Consider the following 8,518-nt stretch of genomic DNA (forward strand, 5'->3'; position numbering starts at 1 on the left):
CATGTGCACGCATACATACACACATACATATACATATACACATATACACACATACACAAATATGTACACACATGTGCATGCATACATGCACACATACATATACATATCCACATACATATATATTCACACATATGCACATATACACACATACACACAGATATATACATATCCACATACATATACACACAATATATACACACATATGCACATATACACATACACACAGATATATACACGCATGTGCACACATACATACATACATATACATATCCACATACATACATATACACACAATATATACACACACACACACAAAGCCCTAAGCAGATACCATGAGGAGTCACATTGAGGAAGCACTTTACAGTTTACACAGTTTTTTTCACGTCCATTGTCTTATTTTTGAGCAGGGATAGAGCTTTAAACTTAAAAATTATCATGGAGGTGTTCTCCAGCTCCACATTTAACCGCAACTCTATTTTATGTTGGCTCACACACCATAAAACAATGCAGAGACCTACAAAGGCTATGCACCAGCGCCACGACTAGGGAGCTCATAGGTGCATTAGCAATGCATAGGAAAACCAGCTAAAGCCAACGATGCTTGTTTAGGCCCCGAGAGGCCTTGATTATCCGGAGCATCCCAAGTCGGTCCTGCGGGCTTCTGTTCAGGATGGAGTGTCTATAGACTATGAGTTAACCAAAAGGAAAGTTTTTAAAGGGAGCTATTGAGTGGCCAATGGCCTCTGCATGGCAGCTAGCTGGAGTGAGTGGGCAAGCAGGACCTTTCGGACACTCATCAGGGAAATAAAAGCCTAATCCCCGGGGTTTGGAGTGGCTGATGATCAGAATGTCTAACCCCTAACTACCTGCCAGGCAGAGGTACAAACATAAATACCCTTCTTCTCTGTCCAGTTCACAGAAAACAAAACTGAGGTTTGAACAAGGAAAGAGAAGAATGTCTTAGCCTGTGGTACAAAAACCAGAAACTCAGGCCTGCCTGATGCCAGAGGATTTTACATCTCCACCCAATACTCATTTCCTACAGTACAGCCACACTCAATACCATGCAGAATATACTAGGGACTAGGGATACAACTCCATCAGTGAGTTCCGCCTGCCATGCATGGGGCTCTGGCTTCAAGCCTCGCCATTGCATAAACAAGACATGGAGGTGCATCCTTTTAACCCTAGCACTCAAGAGGTCAGAAGTTCAGGGTTATCCTTGGCTACACATGAAGATTTAAGGGCAGCCTGGCATTCAGGAGACACGGTCTCAAACACACACCCACACACGCGACAAATGTACAATGTATAATATATTATTTTACAACCAATGATCACCCAGTTCACGGATTTACCGCTGAAATCATTGTGTCAAAGCAGACAAAATCATAGTCATTTACTTTCCAAATTCCCTTATCATAAGGCATTTCTACTTGCCCAGAAGAATGCAGGCAAGTTAATAAGAAGACTTTTAAGTAATTAGTGAATTTTTCCCCCTCTGCGTAACTTTTCCCTTCGTTACATCTCAATGAGCTTGTTCTAAATCAAGGAATCCAAGAATCAAATTGTAATTGGTAACTTACTATTCCCCCCACGGAGTGGCTGAATGCCTCCCTTAAACTGTGGCATTCACTCCCAGATACTTTGAATCTTTAGCAAAATCAGAGCTCAGAAGCATAGCAGACCCCTCTCCAGGTCAGGTTTAAGCTGAGAAGTGGAGGGGGCTGACCTTCAAAGGTCACCATTCTGATTCTAGGGCGCCCTATGCTCATCTACCATGATGTACAAATTCCCAAGTCCTCAAATCGTGGTGCCCCCTCAACTCACTTCTCCTTACACAACCACCAACCATACGGGCCAAACACACTCTTCTCAGTATCGTAGGCTGCGTTTGTTTTAATTCACTCCAGCGAACTTACTTCTTAGGCATTCTTGAGAACAGACTTAGATTTTAAAATAAAAGGAACTCTCCAAAATGAGCCTGGTTGGGATAGAATAGGACTTAAAGAAGGATACGTAATTGCACAGGGCATCTGAGCTCAGTTTCTTAAGTATGGTTTTAAAACTTCCTAGAAAGTGTATGCTAGTACAAATTGTATTCCTGGTAAACAAAATATTTTATTTAAAAAAATGTCCATCACTTTGTGAGTGCCTAGTCTCTGAGGTAGTTAGCATGGGGAAAGTTCCCCAACAGAGTACACCAAATATCAAAAGCAGTCTCTATTTTTTTATTAATTCTCTAAAAACTGTTACGTATATTGTCTGGGGAAAATGAATATTAATGTTTTATTTTTCGTCATGGCCCTGAGATAGGGCTGCAGTTTTTGTTCTGGCCATTGTCTCACTACTGTCCACAGCAAGCTGTCACGATGGCTAATATTTCGTTCTATCAATAAATCAGGAAGTGGGTCCGGAGAAATTAAGGGGCGCTTTCAGGGTCATAGAACGGAAGTGTCCACAGCAGGATTTTGGCTTTCTCTTACTCTAAGTTGAGAGTCTTGTGCTATATCTAAACCCATGATACAATTTATTTAGGTAGACATCCAGACGTATCTCTGTGACAAGAACGTTTGTTCTTGATTTTATAGGGGACCCGAAAGTAATAGCATCTCCCCTCCCAAAATAAAGCTATAATGGGATGCCTGATTATGTTAGAGGAATAAAGAATCCGGGGAGTTCTGGGATGGTCTATCTGAGGGGAGAGTACTGAGCTCGCTGGAAACCAGGCGGGTGGGATGCTGGATCTCTGGAGAGGTTTCCCATGAGTCCTCAGTCCAGGTATTTTGACTAAAGCCTGTGTCAACTTAAGCTCACTCGGAGTATGGTCGTTTATCTTTGGCGTGTGCATGCCTAGATGGCTCCAAGCACAAAGTGAAAACCTGTAGCACGAAGAGTCAGTCAAACGCAACAAAACTTTGTTTTGCTTTGTCCGGGCAGACTTCAGATTCAGCACTGAGCAGCCTCCTCTAACACAAGCTCCCACTTCCCTTGGGCCTCAGGCCGCATTGAACCCATTGACAACATGCTAGGGAATTCGTGCACGCTGGCGGGAACAGGAGGCAGTGAGGGATGCGTAGGGACTGGGAACATGGCTGAGGTGGGTGGAGGGGGCGGGTACAGTGTTTGCCTTGTAAGCATAAAGACCCACCAGAGTTCAAGTTTCCAAACCTACACTGAAAATGGCAGATAGTCGTGGTTACAGGCATTTGTATTGTCAATACTGATGAAGCCCAGAGGAGTGGCTTCTAGCCCAGCCTACTTGGCAAGTTCCAGACCAGTGGGGGAGGGGAAATTTAATCTCACAAATGTGGGGCTAGGGGTACCTGAAGAACGATATACCTGTGCCTGACCTCTGACCCTGTATTCGTGTGCACACACACAAAGGAAGCGGATAGCCCACCAACCCACTGGTGGCGCGGCCTCTGAAAGCAGCTACTGGAGACACAAGGCTGATCTTTGGAGTCGGAGAAGTTGAGTGCCAATCAGGAGGAGCAGAGAGTGCACAGAGCAGCTCAGGTCATGCCAGGTGCCCCTGTTTCTACTGGCGCCATTTTTCTCCCTCTAGCTTTGGCCTCTGTCACAGGCTCCAGTTCAATCATTAGCGATGAAAAAAAAAATATGTGAGTGCCAAGAAACGTCTCTTTCCTTGAAAACACACACACACACACAGACAGACACACACAGACACACACACACACACACACACACACACACACACACACACACACACACACACACACACACGGGTGTCACGGCTTGTGCCGGGGCCACAAAGTGGTGAGGTGGCTGCCTAAGCAGGTTCTGGATCCAGCAGGCTCATTAAACTTTGGAACGAGGTCCGGCCTTTATGTGCAGATGTGTTTTCCAAGCTGTTTTGTGACACATTGTCAGAAATCAGGTACGCAGACTCGGGAACTCTAGCTTTCAACAACTGCTTTTCCACTTCCCTTTCACACAATTAAACACCCTGCGGTACTTAACAGAGCAATAACTCGCACATCAATAAAGCCATAAATAATTGGGCTCGGGCAAACTCTGGGGCCTAGCCAGCCACTGAGAGCCATAGTTTTTGATTCATCAATGGGCTCAGACAACAAAAAAGGCAAAGGCCTGTGAAGGCCTGGAGACAATCTTTTGATTCCTAGGGTCCTATCTCCCAAGGAGAGCTAGCCCACAGGGAAACCCACCTCCAGAAACTAGTTTAAAATGTTAGAGTCCATGCAGTGACCTCTATGTTTGTTTGGCGTTTTCCCCCCTCTCTTTTTCTTTTTCTCATAGCCTAGCTAATCTAAGTCTCTGGAATCAAGGCCCAGGAGCCTGCATTTGATTTGTATATATGTGTGTATACATATATGTGCATGTATGTTCCCGTGTGTCTGTGTGCATACATACTTTTTTTTTTTTTGAGATGCGGTATCTCACTGGTCAAATAGGCTGTTGTAAGCTCCAAGTTTCCATCTATATCCATGTCCCCAGTGCTGGAATTACAAGTGTCAGTCACCATGCCCAGAGGTCACCATGCCCAAGGGGTCACCATGCCCAATGGTTCTCAAACGCTAGGATGCTGGGGACCAAACTCAGGTTTTATGCTTACACAGCAAGTACTTTACCAACTTTGAGCCATCTCTCCACCCCAGAAACCTGCATTTATAATATGCCCCTAGATGATTCCACCTCGTGATTCATACAAACGTGTGCTTTAGAGTCCATGGGGCTTCTGTGCAATTGAGCTGGGCTAGTCTTGACACATGGAATCACCATGCTGCCTCAAGGTCCCATGCAACTTATGGTGTCGAACAGATCTCAGGGTTTTTAGTTGTTTTTTTGTTGTTGTTGTTTTTTTTTTTTTTTTTTTTTGTTTTTTTTGGTTCTTTTTTTCGGAGCTGGGGACCGAACCCAGGGCCTTGCGCTTCCTAGGCAAGCGCTCTACCTCTGAGCTAAATCCCCAACCCCAGGGTTTTTAGTTTTAAAAAATAAACCACAAGTCTGTTTGTTCAGTAGTCAGCTCTCAAGGGGGAGGTCCCTATGTAAACAGTCCCAGTATATTCCGTAAGTAACTGCCTCAGTTACTTTTCTTTCTACTGCTGTGCTGAGACCCCATTAAACAAGGCACCTTAAAGGAAGAGTTTATTGGACTTATAGTTTAAGAGGGTGAGTCCATGATCATCATGGAGGGGCCTATGGCAACAGACAGAGAAGGATGACACTGGAGCTGTTACAGAGAGCTTACATTCTGAGACAACTGTGAAGCCGAGAGATAGAGCTGTCTAGGAATGACACGGGCTTTGGAAATCTTAAAGCATCCCCTAGTAACATACCTCCAACGAGGCCACACCTCTTCATCCTTCCCAAACAGTCCCATCAACTGGGAACCAAGCATTCAAATGTGGGAGCCTATGAGGACCATTCTCACTCAAATCACCACCTGAGCTAGTCCGGTGAAACAAGCCTAACCTTTGCCTTTTTGAGATGCTCTGCAAAACATGAGGGATCTAGATACTCCTCTGTAGGCAGCTCACAACCATTGATACCTCCAAATCCAGAAACCATAGTTCCTCTGGGCTCCTTGTTAACGTATGCTTATGTACACACCCATACACATGCAGGTCCTTTAAAATAATTACTTTTATTTTTTTTTAAGAGAAAGGGGTTGGAGAGATGGCTCAGAAGTTAAGAACACTGGCTACTCTTGCAGAAGACTGGAGTTCATTTTCTGGAACCTATATGGTGGCTCACAACCATCGGTAAGCCCAGGTTTGGGGAATCCAAGGCCTTTGTTTAAGCTCTTCAGGCAACAGGCATATACGTGGTTCAAATACATACATTTGGGCACAGCATACATATAAAATAAAATTTAAATAACCTAAAAAAGAAAGGATGGAAGAGAGACAGAGAGACAGAGAGAGACAGAGAAACAGAGAGAGAGAAAGACAAACAGAGAGAGGGAGAGATATCACACCCAAGCTACCTCTCCATTGGTTTCCACGGTGGTCAACCTGTAGTCATCTTCTTATATATCTGTGTTCACCTTCATAATCATGGTATCTTATCTGTGCATACTGCTTGCATGTATCTCTTAGAGGTTTTTAACCTGCCAGTCATGACTCTTAATATGCAAATATCCTACATATTAGATACTTACTTTACAATTCATAACAGTGGCATAAAAACACTTATAAAGTAGCAGTGGGAATAATTTTATGGTTGGAGGTCAGCACAACATGAGGAACGGTATTAAAGAGTCACAGCATAAGAAGGTTGACCACTGCTCTACGTCATCTAAGAATTAACTTACTTAAAATGTTAACACTAATTGTGTAATAGCGTTAAATACAGCACTAACATTTTCCCGGGCATCTTGTGGTTTTTAATTGTATGGGTTCAAATTAGGGAACAGAATGAGCTCCATACATGGATTTCATGTCTGTTAAATCTTTTTAAATCTAAATGTTTCCTTTCTCTACTTCTCCTGGTCTCATTCTACCTTCCCTCTAAGTCTGCCTGCTATTTATTGTACAGAGTCTGTATTTTGCTGACACTTGTGGTACACTGATTTTGCCTCTCTCTGATCCATGTGTTTCCTATAAACAAGGTAGATAGAGCCTGAGTCTTACTCAAAAATGGCTTTATTATTTATTTTTTATCGTGTGGCAACAGTATTTTAAAGGCTGATAAGAGACTTCTGAGGTTAGTGGATGCCGATTTCTTTGTGATCTTAGTACCCCTATGTGGTCCTTACCCGAATCATGCATGGTTTGGGGAGTTCCTAAATGGTTTGTAAACCATTAGGAGGACCCTGGGATCATTGCGTAAGATCTCATTTCAATTGGCGATGTTCTAATTCTGATAACTATGTCAGCTGGAAAATGTATATGATGAAAATTCATTATCCATGCTCTGATTACCCTGAGGTGGAAGAAACGCTGGATAAATTACTTACCTCCTTGTCACTTTTCAAAATGAGTTGATCTCTGTCTTATTTAAGGTTTCTAGGGCTGTGAAAAACATTATGACTGAAAGCAACTTGGGGAGAAAAGTGGATTATTTTAGTTTACAACGGTAGTCTGTCACCAAGGGAAGTCAGGGCGAGAATTCAAAGCAGGAGCACAGAGGTGAAAAGGAAGGCCATGGAGGAATGCTGCTTCACTGGCTTGCCTATCCTGGCTTCCTCAGCCGGCCTCCTTATACAACCCAGTATATCAATCCAGGGATAATATAGCATCCACAGTAAGCTGGGCCCACCTACATCAATCAGCAACCAAGAAAACGCATCACGGGCTTGGAAGCCCCTTCTTAGTCGAGACCCCCTCTTCCCAAATGACCTAACTCGTGTCAAGTTGACATAAAACTAACCAGCTGTCTTAGTTAGGGTTTTATCACTGTGAAGAGACAGCCACAGCAACTCTTATAAACATTTAATTGGGGCTGGTTTACAGTTTTAGAAGTTTGGTCCACTATCGTCATGGCGGGAATCATGGCAGCGTGCAGGCAGACATGGTGCTGGACTAGTTGAGAGATATATAGCTTGATCCACGGGCAGCCGGAGACTGTTTGCCACACTGGGCTTAGCTCGAGCATAGGAGACCTCAAAACCAGCCCCCAGTAGTGACGTACTTCTTCTAACAAGGCCATACCTGCTCTAACAAGGACACGCCTCCTAATAGTGCTACTGTCTATGGGCCCAGCATTTAAACACATGGCTCTATGGGGGCCATATGTATTCATACCAGCACGGTCCCACAGCACCATGGAAAGAATTTTTTAAACATTGTTGTGAACTTACGAATTTACCCAACTCAATGCATTATAATGTGTTGGAGTTAATATTCTTGATTCTCACAGAGTGAGATTGGAAAATGATAGATAGATGGATGGATAGATAGATGATAGATAGATAGATAGATAGATAGATAGATAGATAGATAGATAGATAGATATGAATGGATAGAAGGATGGGTGGATGGACAGACAGATGATAGGGAAATAGATAACGATGGATAGATAGACAAACAGACATAGATGACAGATATGTCTATGTAGATATATAGACATCGTCTGTGACTAGTGAGATCTGACTCTTCGTGCCTGATCCTTGGTACATGGAACTAGTGATTCTTGGTAACTCTTCCCAGGATGTAAAACTGTGCTCAGTGCCTTGGTCACTTACTACCCCAAATCTGATGTAACTACATCATTTCTAGAGCCCTGGCTTATTTTTGTGAGCAATTGTATTTAAGGATCACATTCTGCAGCTCCAATTTTATCTACGGCATTTGTCAAGCTCTGGCATGAGAGTTACACTGAATAAAAGGTTGGGGGTTCTAAAATATGCCTTTGAAAGTCAGATATTTTAGTTTGCTAAAAAAAAAAAAACACCTGAGAAAAAGAACTATAAGCAAGAACGTTTGAGTTTTGATTCGAGGTGGGGGGGGGGGAGGTGTTACACACCATGGCTGACCAACCTCATTGTTTCTCAGCCTGGGATACGGAAGAGCATGGTGGCAGAGGGCGTAGC

Source organism: Rattus norvegicus, chromosome 20, assembly GCF_021556685.1.
Source record: "Rattus norvegicus strain SHRSP/BbbUtx chromosome 20, alternate assembly SHRSP_T2T, whole genome shotgun sequence".
Lineage (NCBI taxonomy): Eukaryota > Metazoa > Chordata > Mammalia > Rodentia > Muridae > Rattus > Rattus norvegicus.